Source organism: Strigops habroptila, chromosome 4 (genome assembly GCF_004027225.2).
Source record: "Strigops habroptila isolate Jane chromosome 4, bStrHab1.2.pri, whole genome shotgun sequence".
Lineage (NCBI taxonomy): Eukaryota > Metazoa > Chordata > Aves > Psittaciformes > Psittacidae > Strigops > Strigops habroptila.
In genome coordinates this window covers 59,821,569-59,841,592 of record NC_046358.1, presented here as the reverse complement: position 1 = coordinate 59,841,592, position 20,024 = coordinate 59,821,569, and the positions used below count along the sequence as shown (strand labels likewise).

The window sequence follows — 20,024 nt, the reverse complement described above, 5'->3', positions numbered from 1 at the left end:
AGGGTTGATCTACATGAAGTTGAGAGTGTTAACAGGGGCCAATGATATCACAGTGAAGTTGAAATCCCTCCACAAACCAAATATTGTTTTCCCTAAACCATGAAAATCCTGCCTTTCCCATTTGCTGTATTCTCTTTGGTTTCTTTTTACTTTAAGACACTGTGGTTGAAGTTTATACATCATGTCATATCACTTCCTCTAAGGGAATCCAAGAAGGAGAATGAACATTAGGAAGTGTATGCATCTGCTCACGTATCTATAAAGCATTGAGTATTGGTACCCTGGAGAAACTGTACACTCCTGTACAAGATAGACACAGAGTAGCTAATTATTATTTTTTTTTTTTGTCTCTTGTGCAATAATCCCATGGAAAGCTCTCGAACAAATTGCAGGCAGGAAATTGGATATATACTAGCAGCAAAAGGCTGGAACCTCAAAAATCAGTGTATACCAGCAGCTTCTAAACATGCCCGGTCAGCAAGAACAAGTCAGTGGATATGTCCAGCTGCACACTTGTGTCCTGCATTGCTGTGGCTTTGAAGAGAACAAAGACTTTTGCACAGACTGTGGAAGGGTTTATACATTTCTGCTTGCTGAATGAACCAACAGTGTATCCAGGGCTGCTGCTGACAATTCTCAGCAGTAAAAGTAGCTGTTAAATCCTGAATTAGTTAAAGTCAGGCTTATTAAATTCAGAAAAGAGCTACAAAGATGTTTTCAAAAAGGATGATTGAGTTAGTAAGTTTTTAATTACTTATCAAGGAGGCATTTTCAGGAGACGCCTTCTTCACAACTATGCAAAGCAATAAATGTAACACATTTACAGCTGTTTTCATTTTCACAGCAAACACCCAGAATTTGAAGGTAGTACAGAGATAAAAAAAGGCTTGTTCTGACCAACATTTATGTAATATTCTGTCTTTCATCATGGAGATAGAAAAAAAAGCACAAACATAACATCCCATTCTTAAAGGAAATAACCCATGTGTTTATATTAAAGCAAAAATAATGAGACCTTCTGTTCAAGTCATCTTAAAACTTCCTTACACTCCAATCATAAAGATACACTTTGATCAAAATCAGGTGTTTGTACAGCAAGTTCAAGTGCTGGAAGATTCAGCAGGTTATTACTTGCAGGTCTCCTCATTCATTCTCACATTAAATCTGGTTGCATTGATCCAATGAAAGCAGATCAATAGCGACAAAGTGATTTACTGAAATTATCATTCATGCCAGTATGTTTTATGGCACTCAGTGCATTAGGGTCTGGCTTGATTAGCATCTGGAATTTACCCTAGGCAGCTGCTGGCACCCCATGGTGGCTGCCTTTGCTGACCTGCTGCGGTTTCTAAGCACAAGGCATTGGTGCCTGACGAGGCCATAGTAGCAGTGGCAATAGATGGTGGAGATGCCCACGCCACAATCAGTGAATTTGGGGGATGGCTTCCTTTCCCCACCACTTGTCAGCAATTCCTCCTTTTCTGCCATGGGTAATGCTGAAATCCTTTAAAATTGCCTAGCACCAATTTTAACGTGTTCAGAAGCTGCTGGTTCTTGGTGGTTGGCTTTTGGATTTTCTTTTTTTTTTTTTTTTGGTTAATTTTTAGGGTTTTTTTAAAAGCAAATATCTGTCAAAATATTGTGCCATAAGCAAAGTACTGCCCTATGCCTCATTTCATCATGGGGGTGTGCTTCCCTCATCCAACCTACCTCTGCAACCAGACCTTAAATACATGCTAAAATGTAAATAAGGCATATCATACAAACACTTTATTTCCAAAACTTGGGTTTGGCTTTATCAAGGGTTCCCCCTACATTACAAATCACTTACCACATTTGAATATGAACAGAGGACATCCTTTGCACTCACTAAACCCTTTATGCAGTCATAAATGCCAGAGAATGCAGTTCTTATGCTACACAAGCTGTGGCTGCCCCATCCTGGAAGTGTTCAAGGCCAGGTTGGACGTGGCTTGGAGCAACCTGGTCGGGTGGAAGGTGTCTTTGCCTGTGGCAGGGGGTTGGAACTAGATGATCTTTATGGCCCCTTCCAACCCAAACCAGTCTGTGATTCTATGACCCTATAATCACAGTACCGCATGGCTCTCGAGCTCCACCACCACCAAACCTGTAATATCATGACCCACCAGCACCAGAGTGCTCTGCAAAAGGCAGCTGAGTAAATCACGCCCATCATGGAGTAGTACTGGGTGGTAGTTTTCAGCAGATGACGGGGGATTTTTATTTCCAGAATAACAGCAAACAGAGATTTTGAGCCTCAGAGAAAGCACGTTAAAATGAGAACCTTTTGCTTCAAAAAATTCTTTTGTCTAAAGTTAGATTTACTTCAATAACAAATTACTGGGGTGGAAAAAAGACTTCCAGTAAACCCAGGAAAGATGTGACATAACACTCTAGCATAGAGAAAGAAGTAATCCATGAGAGAATGTAGAAGGGAACATCATACATTATTACATGTTATTATATTACACTTGTTATACATTATTATACTGTTACACAGCTGAGCTCCCCAATTACACCTAACTCTGGAGTTTAATTCTGACTTTCAATGGACAGATTCTATCCTTCCCTGCCATTTTCTCTTCTGAACACACAGATGATTGGTATTCTTCTTCCAGACAGGAAGTTTGGATATATGTGCTGATACTCAGCAAAGAAATTGCAGAATATATCAGTACACACAATGTTGTATGCCACATTTGTGAAATATCCCTACATATTTTGAAATGCGTTTCAATGACAGACTGGCTTAGCAAGGACAAAACCAGTTTAGTTGATTATTTTCAGTACATATTCCCCCAGTACTTGAAAGATGTCAAATTCTGACAAGTTATTACTGAGAATTAGACCCTTTCTGATAAGAATATTTAAGACTTTGAATTTGGAATATTTTCTATATTACTAAAATCAAAGTGTTGAAAATCAAAAGTTCCAATTCATTAAATCCCCAGTTTAAGGTTTCACATCTTCAATTTTTCTACTCTGAACCAGAAACGTGACAAAATTAGTTTGAACAAAATAAGAAATAGTTAACTAGCAGAACTTAGCTTTAGACATAGTTCCAAATATCACAACAATCTGCACCACTACCATGGTTTTGTAAATGTAATCTATTGATAAACTTCTCTCTTATGAAATTTCCTATCTGAAAAAAAATTAAATCATGGTGTGATTAATCAAAAAACATATCAATAAATAATTTAAAAGAGATTCTAATGTACAAATATACTGACCATATCGTCTCTTTCTACTAGAAATTCCGAAGAAGCTGCCAGAAATCAAATATTCTTTTAAGGGTGAGCTCTGCTACAAAGAGTAGTCATCAGGAGCAAACATTTCTAATTTTATCTAGTTAAGTATCAACACAGTATTTTTATTATAAATCCTCAAACTTGGGCACTTCAACATTTCATTCTAAAGGTTCACCATGTGTTTGAAGTTGAACATAAAAATCTCAAAGACTAGCATCAGCTTTTAAAGCTCTTTAAAGCATCACGTAGCATAAAGCATTACGCTGCATAAAACTGCATGATTTAACTATATAAGTGAAGGACCCAGTACAAACCCACAATTAGCTTCTGCCTAATCCTGAAAGGAATGACCTCTAGCAATTAGCTCCCAGTTTGAATTTCAAATTCTCCAGGTATATAAACTTGTACTCTCACCATGCCCCTCGCATTGCTTTTTCCTCTTCTGGGGAAACCAAACAGTCCCATGACCATTTCTTGGGATGCACATAAACAGGCTTTGAGAGACCAGTGAGACACAGGACTTCTTCAGCCCAGAGAGATGCCCTTAGCAAAACAGTGGAGAATGTATTTTTCCTCCTGTGGTCTTTTGGTTTTGCCTTGCCATAACAACACATAATCAGCAGCTGTAATAGAAAGTGCCCTTCCTGGTCCCTTTAATCCCTTGCTCCTCACAGTCCTGCAGCAGGTGGTGGATGGGGGATGAATCACGCCAGAGAAACCTGGTGCTATTTCACTTCCCAGTCCAAAGCTCAAACTACTGAGCTGATACACCAAAGGGGATTCCGCTACCTCCACTTTTAGTCAATTTATGAAAAGAGTGCACTCTGGCAGCTTCTTCAAAAGACAGACCAAAGGTACCTATCTTCACCCGATGGCACAGAAATACACACTCCAAGCGATCAGAGGCAAGCTCCCATGGCTCTGATTTAAGGACTATAAGTCAATTTTCATTCCTGCCCTCTCTCAGCTCATTCAAAGTAGGTGTCCGTACACAAGTCAGCACGCTTGCTATCTCAGAATGCTCTTCAGATGTGCCTAACCTTATTCTGCAGTATCTGTTTCATCAAGACTAAAATTCATGCAGTAGCTGGCATACATGTCTGTGTCCCAAGTCTGGGTTCTGGATGCTGTGCTTGTACGATCAATATCAAAACGTTAAGTGTGATAACACTTAAATTCAAAGTAACCTGGATTTTCATTTTACTTCATTTTGCAGCCAGTTACTAACCCATGTCATTATTTACATTTTAATATAGAATTTTTAATTCAAAGTAAAAAAAATCCCTACCAAACGTCATAGTTAAAAAGAAAATAGTTTATCTATATTCAGATCTAATGTTGATGTATATTTTCAAAACATATCCAGGAATCTGGCAATGCTATTTCTAATCCCAAATCCACCAAGATATTTAGGTCCTTAACTTTTAAACACTCCACTTAAATCAAAGTCAGTGGTACTCACTGATAGCAATATGTTCACTGATCAGGCCCTCGTTATGATTAAGTTTCTTCACTTCACGTAAATATTCAGTATCTGTCATATGCAGGGATTGCTGCACATTTCATTATAACAGGGAGTTGCATACTGTCCTGGGTTCAGCTGTAGCAGTCATTTTTCTCTTTCTTAGTAGCTGGTGCAGTACTGTGTTTTTTAACTTTCAGCCTGGGAACAGCGCTGATAACACTGATGTTTTCAGTTGTTGCTAAGTAATGTTTATTCCGACCAAGGACTTTCTCAGATTCATGCTTTGCCAGGGAGGAGGGGAAGCCGGGAGGAAACAGAGACAGGACACCTGACCCAAACTGGCCAAAGGGGTATTCCATACCACAGCACGTCATGCCCAGTATATAAACCGGGGGGAGTTACCCGGAAGGCTCAGATCGCTGCTCGGGTCAGGCTGGGTATCGGTCGGTAGGTGGTGAGCAATTGTATGCTCTCCCCTTGTTATTTCACTAATCATTATTATCATTGGTGGTAGCAGTAGTGGGTATACTCAGCAGCAGTGTTATACCTTAGTTGCGGGACTGCTCTTATCTCAACCCGTGGGAGTTACATTCTTTCGATTCTCCTCCCCATCCCTCCTGGAGCAGGGGGAGGAAGAAGAAGAGGAGTGAGCGAGCGGCTGTGTGGTTCCAAGTTACCGTCTGGGCTCAAACCACGACAGTTCTTTGTGGAGCCCATAGCCTACAGCACCCGGGATTCCCAGGCGGTCTCCTATCCAAGTACTAACCGAGCCCGACCCTGCTTAGCTTCCGAGATCAGACGAGATCGGGCGTTTTCAGGGTAGTGTGGCCGTAAGCAACATATTATTTTGTATTATACCTAATACAAAACCACTACTGCTACCACCAATGATAATAATGATTAGTGAAATAACAAGGGGAGAGCATACAATTGCTCACCACCTACCGACCGATACCCAGCCTGACCCGAGCAGCGATCTGAGCCTTCCGGGTAACTCCCCCCGGTTTATATACTGGGCATGACGTGCTGTGGTATGGAATACCCCTTTGGCCAGTTTGGGTCAGGTGTCCTGTCTCTGTTTCCTCCCGGCTTCCCCTCCTCCCTGGCAAAGCATGAATCTGAGAAAGTCCTTGGTCGGAATAAACATTACTTAGCAACAACTGAAAACATCAGTGTTATCAGCACTGTTCCCAGGCTGAAAGTTAAAAAACACAGCACTGCACCAGCTACTAAGAAAGAGAAAAATGACTGCTGTAGCTGAACCCAGGACAGTATACAGAATATTTCTGACCTTTGAACACTCACGACTCATTCAGAGCAACTTGTTACGTTCATGAAATTCTTAGCATACCTATACAAAGCTTACATATACTTGTTACATATGATAAGTCCACACATGCAGCACTTTACAACCACTGCACTCCAGTGACACAGAGCACTTCGGATACAATAGCATTTGTGCAGAATCTATTTATTAAGTTTTGGCATGGAAGCCTTACTGCAGGGAAAGGCAAAGTCATGACAGGATGTGGTTGATTTGATAACTAATGGAAGGAGATTGCATAATACAGAACCCTATTATCCCTTCAGCATAAAACACAAGGGAGGATGAAAGCTAATAACAGAGCAGCATAAATGTCTCCTAATGGTGAGACAGGCTGATTCTTCCCTCAGGGGGAGCAGGATTAGGGTTTGTACAAAATGAGCCAGGACTACCAGCTATTAGTTACTCCAGGTTTATCAACAGGTGGAAAACTCAGCACAGCCTGCCTTCACTCCTCAGACTGCAAGACAGTGGAAGTAACAGGGAGAAGGGGTAGCACAGGGCCTGTGCAGCTGGCTGAGTTCCCAGACATGAAGAACCTGGTAACCAGGCTTCTTGACAATCCCCTGGCCAGTTCTGCACTGCTAACAAGTGATGATATAGCACACAGCTCGTCATGATTTCACTTAAACCCCAAACCAATAAATGAAATTACATTATTCTTATTGAGGATTGAAAAATGCCTCCAAGTTTTGTTGCTTTCCGAACACCATGCTACTAGACAAAAGGTTGTAGAAAACACAGGAATCAGTGATAACAATTAAATACATTCAAGATTTATAAAAAACCCTACTTCATTCAGTCTTTACTTCTCTCTTCTTAACCCCCCCATCAAGCCACTGTGTATTTTGTTAATTTCATGTCTTTAACCATCTATCACTGCCATCGACTTCATTTCTGACCAGGGATGTGGGAGTGTGATGTAATCATGTGGTATCGTTGTTTGAACAATTCAGTGTTATCTGGGTATCCCTTTGCCATCTATCATCTAGAAGTTTATACTGCTTTCCAGATCACTCAAAGGAATTAAAACTCTTCAGGACCTAATTTCTTTCCCCGGCAAAACCAGAAAGAGAAGTTCAATCTCTTTTCACTGAAAATCCAAAAAGCATTAGACTACGCAGTCATGCTCAGACAGCTGTGTTAATGGGTGTCTGACTCCATATATCTTTATTTTCCTTTCCTGAAATCAAAAGCAATCTTTTCGTGAACACTGTGCATAAGTATGCTGAAACTAAGCCTCATCTGAGCTGAAGCAGAGATCATTTCCTTTTGATACAATACAATACAACCAACATCTGTGGGAAACGAAAGCTTCACATCAGGGCTTACAGAGCGCAAACAAAAGAGCAGCCCGAGGGGCAGATAATCAGTTTAAGCAGAACGTATTGTACCCATGTTATCAAGATGGAAAACAGCAGCAGAAATTAGTCTGAAGTGAAATTTCATTTTAGTACTGTTCAGTATGCGACTGAAGAGACCACGCTGCAGTGAGCCCTTAGAAGGCTGCTGGTGAACACCTCTGACACTTGTCATCTCAGCACATAAAGGGAGGTTAACTTTGCACATAAACTGAGCAGGAAATTTCAGGTTCAGTTTTATAGTTTTTCCCATCACTAAATGTAAAGTCCTTGAACTGTTAACTGCTCTTAAAAATCCCCCAGGAGAATCTAGTAGGCAAATACAAGGACCTAGAGGATTAAGCACTTTGGAAATAGTCTATGCACTGTAATTTGAAACACTCAAACTGCCATCACCTCTGCAGCAGTGTCTGCTCAACACTTCTGCCACTGCTGCCCCCATATCCGGCACCATCCTCTCACACCATGACACAGTGTCAGCGGTAACAGCAACAGTGGAAAACCCAGCTAGTGGAGAAGCAGCAGGGAAGGTGTGCTGGGAGCACATGGGATGGTGGCAGGTCAGGGAGCGGGGCAGCCAGATGAGCTGTGGGTAGGAAGGTCTCCTTGACAGTTTTCAGCATCAGCTGAAAACCAGAAGATGTGGAGTAGGTACCGGCTGGCTTATTGTTATGATCTTACAGAAATGCTGCTTTGCAGTTCTTTGGCCAAATAAAAAATGTGGAAAAATATCAACCTAGAACAAAAAGATATTCCTGTTTCCTCCAAAAAGAAAGCATTTTTCCATCTGAAACTTAGTATTTGACACCAAAATTACACTTAATTGAATTAATGCCTCTTTTTGCATTTACAACTGAATTTTAAGAATTTGAAAACAAAGCGCACTTCAAAAGTGAACAATTTTGCATATTTGACCCACACCTGTGAATCACTTTGGTTCAATAAAAATGGCCTTGGGTTAATGACCTAAGCATTCCATGGTTAATTAAGTATTTGTCCAAACTAATTTCCCAGGGTCTAACCAGTGTCCCAGGGGACGTCTGCTCCTGTGCTATGAAAAGCTCTAAAGTGCTATCTTCTGCCTGTTCCAGTAGCATCACATTATAAAATACACTTTCTACTAAATTTTCAGGATTGTCTAGTAGCCATTTGGTTTGGTTTGTTTTGGTGTTTTTTTTCTTTTAACATTACTGTATGATGACATGAAGCATTTATTGTCGCATTACTCATGAAAGAGCTTAGACATTTGTAACAGATCGAATGTTGCTAATCTAGTCTGACATCAGAGGACTGAGGTCTGAAATATTTTCTCAGAGGAACAAATGTCTGTAATTAACTGTACTGTGTTAAAAGGTCTGAGAGTAGCCATTTTATCTCTATGACCTGTCCAGTACCTGCCTTGAAATCGCTCTCCTGTAAAGAGACTTTAACAGCATTTTCTTTATTCAACAGCTAATATGGAAAGAGATTTTTATCCCACATAACTGCTGTCTGGAGACATTGCTTGGAGCACATTACTTCTTTTTTTTTTTTTTTAAAGCCTTGAAAGGAATATCTCCATTATATTTCAAAAAAACTGCAACTAATTCAGGCATAATTCTGCTGCTATTTTATGGATATTCCCTGTTACTCTTTCCTTAATACAGAAATTGGACTTCCATTGCATTCAGGAGGTGTCATGGAACAGCAGGCATCATTCTGAGCAAGGTTGCCATTTCAACATTACAGCCTCCTCCCCATGCTCTATATTCTCTATTGCTATCACCAAAGTAACAAAGAACCTGAAATGAAAGGCTGTAAAAAAAATCAGTATCATTGCCATGAATTCTTCTGTTCCAGCTGCTTGCTCCTTATTTTAAATTACAATCCTCTGCATAGCCACAATATCATAAGTGATTAAGATGTTATAATAAAGTGAAGGATTATCAAACTGAGGGAATCCTGGCTGGAGTATACAGATGAACAGATGAGTAACTCCGATCCTGTATGTAAAATAAAGAAGTAAAATATGTGCTCAACTAAACAAATTGCCAGCTGTGACAAATCAGTACTGACTTGGAGCTATGCTAGTTTACATCAGGTGAGGATCTGCTCCATGGTTTAGCCTTGTCATGTATCATCAGTAATTTCTTTTCAAATTATTATTTGTGCTTAGGCATTCTTTTCTACATCATTACAATGGTCTCCCCACCGCAGCAACACTCCAAAATATACTCAGCCTCCTCCCTGATGCCTTCAATTTCAGCCTCACACTGTAATGACTCATATAAGACAGTCCTCCTTGAAAAATGAAACACTTCTAAAACAAAAGTTTAGAGCTCTACCAGTTATTCACTGAGGATCTGACACATTTGATTTAAATAACTGCTCTTCCTAGTCTAAACAGTTTTGTTATCACATTTACTAAGCAAGAATTTCCAAAATCTTAGATTCCAGTTGCAGCTCTTTTACCTTCCTGTGTCCACTGTTTAATGCTTCCACATAATGAGACTAAGTGTGTTTTCTCACAGGAAATGCTCTGAATAGCAAACAGGAGCTTTTCAGCTGTTTGGCTAGTAGTCTTCAGTTCGCTAGCAAAAAATGATTGCACACCTCAACAAGCGTTGAGCCCATGTCTTTGTATTTTCTCTCCAGGTCAAATGGAGAAACAGCAAGCCAGGCAAAGACAGGACACAAGCAACTGTGTGTACTCAGGTAGTCATCCTTAGTGCAACAGCAACTACACTGCAAACTAGCATCACTCAGGTTTATAAAGTTAATTTTCCATGATCCAGCAAACATGAAAGCTTCCACTCAAAAGTTTTAGACAAGTTTCTTATAGCAACATTCAAAATCTCAATATTCAGTCAACACCCTCCAAGGAAGATCACATTCTTTATTTTAAAACAGAGATGTTCAAACAATACAATCCCTGAAAAAGAAAATTGCTAGGTGAAAAAAAATGATTGAAGTAAAAATCTTTACAGTTAACCTGGTCCCTTTTGCTAACAGAAAGTGAGAGTAGGTGGGTATTTCTTATATACTTTCAGCATCATTACTAGCAACATTACTTGAATACAGACATCAACTGGGTCATCGAGTCCAATTCTCTGCTCTCTCAGGCAATCATGTTGTATAAACCAGTTTATAAAGCCTCCTTGTATGCTTTTTTCCCCTCCACTAATAACCCCGCAGATAATCTTTTGCTTTACATAATGTGTAAGACTGAATATCAAATATTATCAAAAGCGTGACGGTGCTTTAATAAGTTGCCTAGAGATATTTGTGATGCTGCCATACATGTGCAGCACATCACAACCATAGAGAGGCTACAGGGTAATAAACCACAAGGATTTATTTAAATCTTAGAGACCAGTGTCATTGTTCGGCTCATATGTACAATATTCTAATTTGCTAAGTAGGCACTTGTATACATGACCTCCTCAGGAGATCACATTGCTAAAAGTCAGCTTAACTGCACTTACTAACAATACAGATGGCTACCTTGCCAGTTGTATACATAATTGCTATAAATGGCACAAACCAAACAATTTTGGTCACCCACCAGCTAGAATTACTCCATGCAGATATTTGAAAACATGCCTTCTTTCCTGCACATCTCAAATTGATGCCAGAATCACACAAGTGAAAGAAACTCCCCTCTTCCCCCCTACAAATCTCTAAAAAGGATACAAATCTCTATCTGAAAGGTACGTAACAGGATGAGAAGGCATACAAAAGAGCATCACTACAGTTACTTTGGACTCAATTTCAATAGATTCAATGAAAAAAATATGAGATGGTGCTTGGATTGTTTTTTCTCTGCTTTATAACACACTGGAGTACGCTGAGCTTTATTGCTTCTGAAAGGATCCTCGCAGCCGCTCAGTGAGATTTAAAAACTTGACCAGTGACGCAATCCTTATCACACCTTAGACGTTACTGAAGTCTCTCATGCATGCTTGGGCTGAGCTTGAGAAAGGTTAAATATGTCTCAAAATTGTTACTATGCTGATGGCAATATTATTCACATTACAACTATGTCAAGAGATCCCCCACCGAGGCTGAAGCCACACTGAGCCACCACTTTATGTGCTGTAGCTAGAATTCATGCCTGGCCCTAGGAGCATTCCATACTACTTGATTGTGCAGAAGATACCAAAGTTCATAGCCAAACCAGGATGAGAAATCACATCTTTTGAATCACAGGCCTTTACAAACCCCAGTCCTTTAGCCTGCATATGCACTGAGCAATGAGAAACAATAACAGACACTATGAAGCTACCTTAAATAGCATCTCAAAGACTTCTCTAGTGCCTGAATATTCCCAGAGCCATAGTCTTGTGCTGCATCTGCCACTTTCAATCCTCACTAGTGACAAGTTCTCCAGATAGGAAAAATCAAAGGTGCAATTCTAAAATTTTAACACCCCTGTCCCAAAGCCATACTTTGAGAAATTGCTAGTTTCTTCGTCACTGAGCACAACGCTCCTATCATGCGCAGCATATATGTTTCAATGCTACCACCTCAAACTCAGCGTATTTACTTTGCTTTTATTTCCCATCTTAAATGTGTCTTCAACCTCCTACTTCTTCATTTCTCAGAATCTGAATAGGCAAACACACCACAGTACATCTGGATCACCATTTAAGTCTTCTATTCAACAACTAGCTCTTCCTGCTAATTCACAGGCTTAAACCTCAATAAACACCACTGGTTTTATAGTTTCTAAACCAATCTAATATCAGAGTGAATCATTACATGAAAAATTTGTACTTCCCAGAAATAATAAATAAGGTTATTCAAAGATACATAAATACAAATTCACACCTGGAAGAGGCAGAAGAATAATTTTTAATATATGCATAGTTGACCTGAGCTGCAGGGTGACAGTTTACACTGTACAAGATTGGCCATTCACCCATCATTTGTGTTTCTTCCACTGCCTGACAATTTCCCCTGCAGCCTGGGTTGCTGGTATCCATGGCAGCCGTGCATCCCACCGGTGGCCTGTCGAAAACACCCTCCATGTGGGGACACAAAGAGAAAAAGTACAGTAAGTGGAGGAATGAAAATAACAGTTACAGGGTTTTGAAGTCAAAAGGGTGGCACTTCGATGTTTAATTAGAAAAGGCATGTTAATTAGAGAGTATTGAAAGTGAAATAGGTCAGAAGACAAAGATATAAGTGATAATTAATGTACCACTAAAATAAAAGCTAAAAGCCAAAACAACCCCCCAAACACTAATTCTCTCAATAATGAACAAATAGTGAATCACACATACTTTTTATGCCTTTTTCTCTATGTTCTCCTCACACACAGACAATTGCTTTATTAAGAGCCAGTAGAGAGGACATTTCAGCATGGGTATCCAGAGGACAGGGGAGAAGAGTCTCCAGGGACTCCATCCTTAATTCTAGCCACTATCAAGCTTTCCCTGAATATAATTCGGGGAAACAAAAAATTTTGCAAAAATGTCACAATAAGGTTCTGCCAGTGAAGAAAATTATTTAAAATTCAATGTTTCAGCTAGTAGTGCTAAAGCGATGCAAGGGTCAGAGGTGGCTGGTAGCATAAGAGCCCATTCTGCCTCCGCAGAAAACTCCCAGACTTTGAGCAGCACTAGTTTGAGGATTTCTTTAGGTTAAAGAGCTGCTAGTATTTGCAACCAAAACATTTACAAATAGCATATTTCCTCCCTGAACAGGGAATATCACAGTACACGCTGGGCCTGTATATCTCTTAGTGGCATTACCAGTACAAACTGGAGCAAGGCAATCCATCCCTCATTACTGCAACACCTGAATACTCACAGTGTTTATGCTTGATAATAATAATAATCTTTTCTCAAGGCTTAGTCACTAAACCCAAATACCGTTCTCCTGAACTTCCTGGTGCAGTAAAATCTAGCAGAAGATATGAAAATAAATGTCTGACAAAATAGCCCTATAAGAAAAGGTCATTTAAAACCATGACTAGTTAGTAGATAGAGACCTATTGATTACAATATGTGACAGATCAAGCCCTAAACCAATGCCTTACACGGCTATTTCTGTCAGACAATTATTTTTAAATCTTCCATTAGAATAAACTGCAACAGAAAAATCCAAGTTTTGTATTTCATCTATGAGGTAAATGAGAATCATGAAAACTCTTGAAATAATAAAAGTGGGTAGAGCAGTCGCTGTTATGACTACTAAGCGATAAAGCAGGAATTTCACTGAGAGGATTAATAAAAATCCCAAAACATAAGAATGTTTGACATGGTGAACATCTCTTCATTGTCTACTATTTATGCTAATAAACAAAGCCAGAGAGAAAAATACACTAAGAAACCATCCTAATCACCTAGCCGCTTTGGAAATGTGAAGAGTATGACCCACTGCAGTGCTTCACATGAACGCTAATGAATTTCCTGCAGCATATCTCAATGGATCCATGGGATCCAGGAGCAATTTGAACCTTGCAAGCTGAGGGAGATTGTAAACCCTTGACAAATCCTTTTCTTCCACAGAAACAAAACCTTGTGTCTGTATATCCTACAGTCTCACACACCATCCCATCTGCCCAATGCAGTCTCAACCAGGGACAATGAGCCCTTGAGTCATGATCTTCCTTCCAAAGTGCTCATTAGAAAATGCTAATGCATTTTATGGGAAGGTGGCAAAGTAAAAGTGGAGCCATCACTTTGCTGCTTTCATCAGCTTTACTAGTAATTTTCACCTTTCCTTTCCTCCTATTTCATTTTTATCTCTTTTGAATTGTCCATGATTAAATCAATAAAGAAAAACTTACCTAACAAGTAAGTTACAGAGAGAAAACAAACAAACAAAAAAAAAACCAACAACAACAAACCAAGAAAAAACTCCCAAAACCCACCAAAAAATGAAACTGTGCAGAGCTTTTACTCCCACTAGTAACTCATGGAGTATAATAGTGATTAGCCATTAATTATCCATTAGTAACAGAACTTTCTTATCATGTTAAATGGCGTGGGTGTTTAAACTCAGAAAAGTCATCTTTTAGGAACCGTACCTTATTGATAGAAAGTTTGGATTTAGTTTTCTTTGAGGACTCTATTTCTAACTGATAATCTATTAAGGCCAGCATCTTCAGCTCACAAAATATGAGAAAATAGAATATTTTTTTATAATTATTTGAGAATTTTGAATTGTCTAGCATCTCTTTTATTTAAAGCTCCCCCTTCAATATTTGATCGTGTTGGGCTTTGGCCTGGTTTGAGTATAAACCAATCACTAGTAATGTTTGTGCACCTTAGCTAGAGAAGAAGAAAGTCTAAAGTTTCCAGCATAAATGTCAGTATAAAGCAAATTTCAAAATCACCCCCATCAAATCAGAATGTACAAGCTAAAAAAAAAATTTCAATGAGCTTTTCTGACATTGAAATATTTAATAAACCTGGGATGAGAAAAGATAAGAATTTTATTGAAACCAATTTATTTCTAATTCAAATGTTTGAACAAAACACTGTGCATTTTATTTGTATTTTTTACTTCCATTTGCACCATAAAAAGTTCAAGACTCCTAGGCAATTTTTAGATTGTATATTAAATCCACAGAAAACGGGCTTGAACTCAAATGTCTCTCTCATTCAAATGGAAAAAATTATAAAAGCCCAAGCCTTACATTTTAAATCTCCTAGCCTTCCTCTTGAAACTGGAGGACAACTAAGATCATCTTCTATGTCTTAACAGCAGGAAAACCACTTCAGGCTGAGAGTGTGTTTAGGAAGCTGCTCCTAAATCCTCCTTGAGCGGTCCCCCCACTCCTTTCTGTCAGGTACTTGTGGCATGCGAGCTCTCTACTAACCCTTCTTCAACTGCATCGCTAATCTCATAAAAGATACTTCCAACAGCCTTCCTTCCCCTCATTATAACAAAACATGAGGTCCTCGTGACATTCTCAGTGGTCTTGCTCAGGTCCTGAAAAATTCTGAAAATTCATAATCTATGGCTGTAACAAAACCTGAAGTCAAACTGCTGTGGATGAACTTGAGGATCTCTCCTGTTTATTTCCTAAGCCTGGGCTTCCATTACTGCTTTTTCTTAGCTGCAGAAAGAGCACAGTACTTCCCCCATCTGTGGGAAGCTTAATCAATTAAGCTGAATAATTTATGTCTTTAAAGCATCTCGAGATTATTATACAATAAGCAGTCTAGAATTGCATCAGTGGGTTAAGTTATTTGAATTAAATTTACCTGAGACTAACTAAAAGGAGATCAAGAATTTGAACAGAAGATGTGTGAATGCATTAAATAATCAAGCCTGAATTTAAATACTGAAAAGCAGCACATTTAGAGTTATTACAGCCTGGGATAAGTGATAAACAATCAGTATTTCACCTGAACACATATTCTGTGGTAGAACTACTGAAATTACAATACCTAACATTATTCTTTAGAGAGAAATTAAATGCCACGGAAAGCTCTCTTTTACATAAACACTATTTTGCCCATAGAGATACTACAAACACCCTGCTGAAATACATAACCAATTATTTTAATCAGATATTTCAGCAAAACGCCCACAGCCATGTACATCATGTCCAGTGATGGCACTGATAAGTGCTTGTCACAAACGTTAACTGCATTTCATTAAAAATACTCAAACAGCCTATATGATTTCAAATATCGTGTGCCATCTCTCTCTAATTGGTCCAAAGAAGTATTCCCCTTTACATTTCACTTCCATGTGAAGTTAAGAATTGTTCTGGAACTTGATGAAGACAAACACTTTGATGTTTCTTTGTGCTAGGAAAATCTTCATGCAACAAATTATAATTATGTAAATATTAGCCCCCCTAGGGTAGAACTGCCTCTTTGAGGCATAAGATGATTAGAGCAGAAAAATTATTAGATTTGTTCATGACCATGCTATACTTTCCTTCTTCAGGAAATTCTGTTATCAAAGAGTTTAATCCTATTCCCTTTGAAGCAAGTAAATTTGGCCACTGAGGTAAATGGAAAGAGAATTCATTCCATCCATTCAGGCAGTACCCTAAAAGCCCAGATGATAGTAACATCCCTAGTATGAAAATTTAGTTACAGTTCTTAACACTGTCCTTTCAAAGCTGTGAATGCATTTACTATTAGCATTCCTTTTCTTCTGACACAAAATCTCAGGCTTCTCTGAAAAACTGCAAAATGTTACTAAACCCAGATAACAGCTGGGCAGCAAGTATGCATGCCTACAATCACATATTGTGGTTAGCGCAGTGAGATTGCCTGATGACGGGCAGCACACAATTACATTGCTTTTGACATTAATGCTTAGTGGATGATGGCTTGATCTGATGCTTGCAAGGCTACAACAATGATTACAGGATTTGTGCGGAGACAGGCAACTGTGGCTGTGTAAGAAGAAAAATGCATATGAGGAAAAGGATATTTGTAACCCTGATTACACCATGCAGTCCTTTCTGTCCCCCTCACAAAATGCATAGTTTGTACTCTGCTTCTGGAGGCTTTATATTAGGCTTCAGAACCTGTTTGAGGTAATAAGTAGCAAGCAGTTTCCTGTGTTCTACTCTTTGCTCGTGAGATTATAAAACACTCCAACAGAGCTAAACCTCCATTCCCTAGGAGCAGACCAGCTGTTTTATGATTTGGTGTAGCTGTTTCCTTATGGGTTTTCTCATTGTTGAAGACCATGAGGCAGACTGAATTCCCAAAGAATGCAAAGGAGACAGTGCCTCTTCACAGCAAACAATACAGTAATGGCACAGCGAATTTGAGCCTGTTTGCAGGCGTACGAGGTTTTGATAAGGAAAGGCTGAAACAACCATTATCTGAAGATTAAGGCTTTATCCTTAAAGACTGAGGCCAAAGAGAGTAGTCTCCTGAATAATTTATACATGCGTGTGCTGAGACACATGAATTAGTGTAGAACTTTTAAGAATGTCTTTTTCTTTTATACCTAGACTAAAATGGAAAGTGAACAATGTTACATGTTCATACTACAACACAGAGCATACTCCTGCTTCACCAAAGGGTTATGGTACCTTAGATGTCTAGCACAGAATTAGGACAACATGACAGATTCCAAATACGTTGTGAAGATTTGCAAGTTTGAACTGTTTTCCAGAAGGGAGATTATCATTCCATAGGTTTGGCATTTTGTGCCAGGCTTTTAGTCTGTAACACTTGCTCAAAATGTTTGTTATACACACGTTTGCATGAAACTAACATCTTTCTTTAGAAGCACAACAATAATTACCAAGAACATTGGTCAGTGTCTGTGTCTTTTTAAAGACCTGACTCTGCAGGTGGTTTAGGAGTTGAGAGTTAATATGTAGTAGAAGATTCCTACTTCAGGAAATGCTCAGCAGATGCATTACTTTATTGTCCTAAAAATAAATTGTGACAGATGTGCCTCATGTCTAATACGCTGAATCCATGAGGTAGTGTGTCTACATTGAAGGCAAAGAGGGGGAAAACCTACACCCTGAAGTGACAACTCTGCTCCACATTCTGACATGACCCTGGCTCCCCCCTGCTGAAGGGTCTATAAAACAACAGCAAGAAGTTATTCGGAAGTAGCAACAAAACAGATACTGTGGCTCAGCAGCTTCTTGCTGAGATATTTTACTACTGCAATTCAGGTTAAGGACCAAGATCATAACCACTTCTGAGTTGGAACATCAAGGTCAGCAGTGCCCCTGATACTCCTGAATTTACTCCAACCTGAATAGACTAGAAAAATCATGTGTTATGGGGGTATTTGGTGTTTGTACCAGCAGGTGGGGACGCTTGGCAGCCCATCTGTGGAGCATGTTTCAATTTCTATTATGCCCATATTGTGTTACACACACACTTATGTAGATATACAGATGTGTTCATTATATTCCACCAACAGATTAATCTTGGTGTGTCCCCTCCCTTCCCCCAGCTTAATACTTTATTTTATACAGAATTGGTACTCATGCCTGGAGAAGTTGTGGCTGCTCCATCCCTGGAAGTGTTCAAGGCCAGGTTGGATGGACCTTTGAGCAACTTGGTCTAGTGGAAGGTGTCCCTGCACATGGCAGAGTCTTGGAACCAGATGAGCTTTGTGATTATGAAGGTAACTTCCTAGAGTTCACCAGTACTCCAATGAAGAAATTAAGCCAGTGGTGTCTGCTGATTTTCAGAGCAACTCTCGGCCATCTGAACCTAGAATTTACCATTTATGGAGGTATTACATAAGTACCTAGAGAAAGTTACCCATTTTCCCCCAGTTTTCTGGGGCAAAATCTCTTGCAGCAGAGAGGGATAACTGAACTCCCAAGTGATGAAGAAGGAGAAAAGCACTCACGAGAACTCTGGGAACTAGAATATTCCTGAGTTGCCAGTGACCAATGGGTCTGGCTCTGCCCCAGCCCACAAGCGTATTGAAGTACCTATTGTAACAGATCCATACACTTGAGTATAAGAGAGATTACGTTGTCTTTCTAGTCTGAATGTGATTCAGTCCTGCAGCTTTTTTTTTTTTTTTAATTTTTTTTAAGAAGGTTTTTGTGGAGAAAGAAAACAAAAGATCTGCCAATCATGTTTGCTTTATCTTATCTCGTAGCCTCCTTCGTACAAGAAAAGCTGCTAAATACTCTTTTCAGTTTGTTTACCTGAAGTTCCAGAAGCTCCATGCCTGAAGTCTTTGAAAGTCTAAACACATATAATGAGAATGCTTTTGGAAAGCATTGTTAACTCACATTTTCACAGTGGCCTGTGAGCACTTTCATTTAATAGGTAATTTTAGGATGACAAAGACATTTGAATTTAAAATTTTAGAATGACATATTTTAAATTATTTTCATGTATTAATATTTTTTATTTTATATTTTAAATGATACTTTAAATTTTTAGGATGACAAATACAAATATGACAAATTGTTGTCTTGGCAGCTTTCCTCAGGTACCTCACCTCTACACTGCTGACAGCCCCGTGACTGCAAAGTAAAGTACTACCCAACATGATGCTTTCAGCCTGACCTTGTGAAACATTTCCATTCTTAGGAAAGGAATTATCCTCCTTTGGAGAGATGAGTGTGGATACACCCAGATATTTGTACACCCTTCAAATAGATAATCTGTTCAATCTTTCCTCGCTATTTAGTGATAGACTAAGATTAAAGGTACAGACTTTGGCCCAATCAGTCTGCAACAGCAGATGCTTCAGAAATACACATTACATGCACTAAAATGAACTCCACATTGCAATTACTGCTCCTAATAAGCTACCTCTCAACCCCATTCTTACCATACTTACTGAGGGTAGTATATTATTCTGTAAGTGATTTCACCCGATTTCAATGGGACAATTGTAGGGTAAAGCATGACCTAACAGGGTTACGCAGAGGAAAAAAATCAGGATCTGCTGCTTATTTTGCACTCTTTGTTAGCTTCTCAAAGAGGAACAAAATAAAACAAAGCAGCTTTAGCAAAGTAAAATATTGGAAAGGACGCTTTTAATTTTCCCTAATCTTCAATTTGATGAGCATCTGCCAGCACCTTACACAGTAACTACTTGTACGTGGCTTCTGCTATGTAACAAACTGCTACTAATTTAAACTTTTTCAGCAGTAGTATTGCCTTTTCATTACTTTGGAGACTCTCTAACCTATCCAA

General features: G+C 39.1%; 1 non-coding gene across 1 annotated transcript; it reads right to left on the bottom strand.

The window, feature by feature from the left end:
• Nucleotides 1-5,454: 5,454 nt before the first annotated feature.
• Nucleotides 5,455-5,573, bottom strand: LOC115607780. The gene has a single exon (XR_003991345.1). It is a non-coding gene; the product is annotated as a 5S ribosomal RNA (ribosomal RNA).
• Between the last annotated feature and the right edge of the window lie 14,451 nt (nt 5,574-20,024).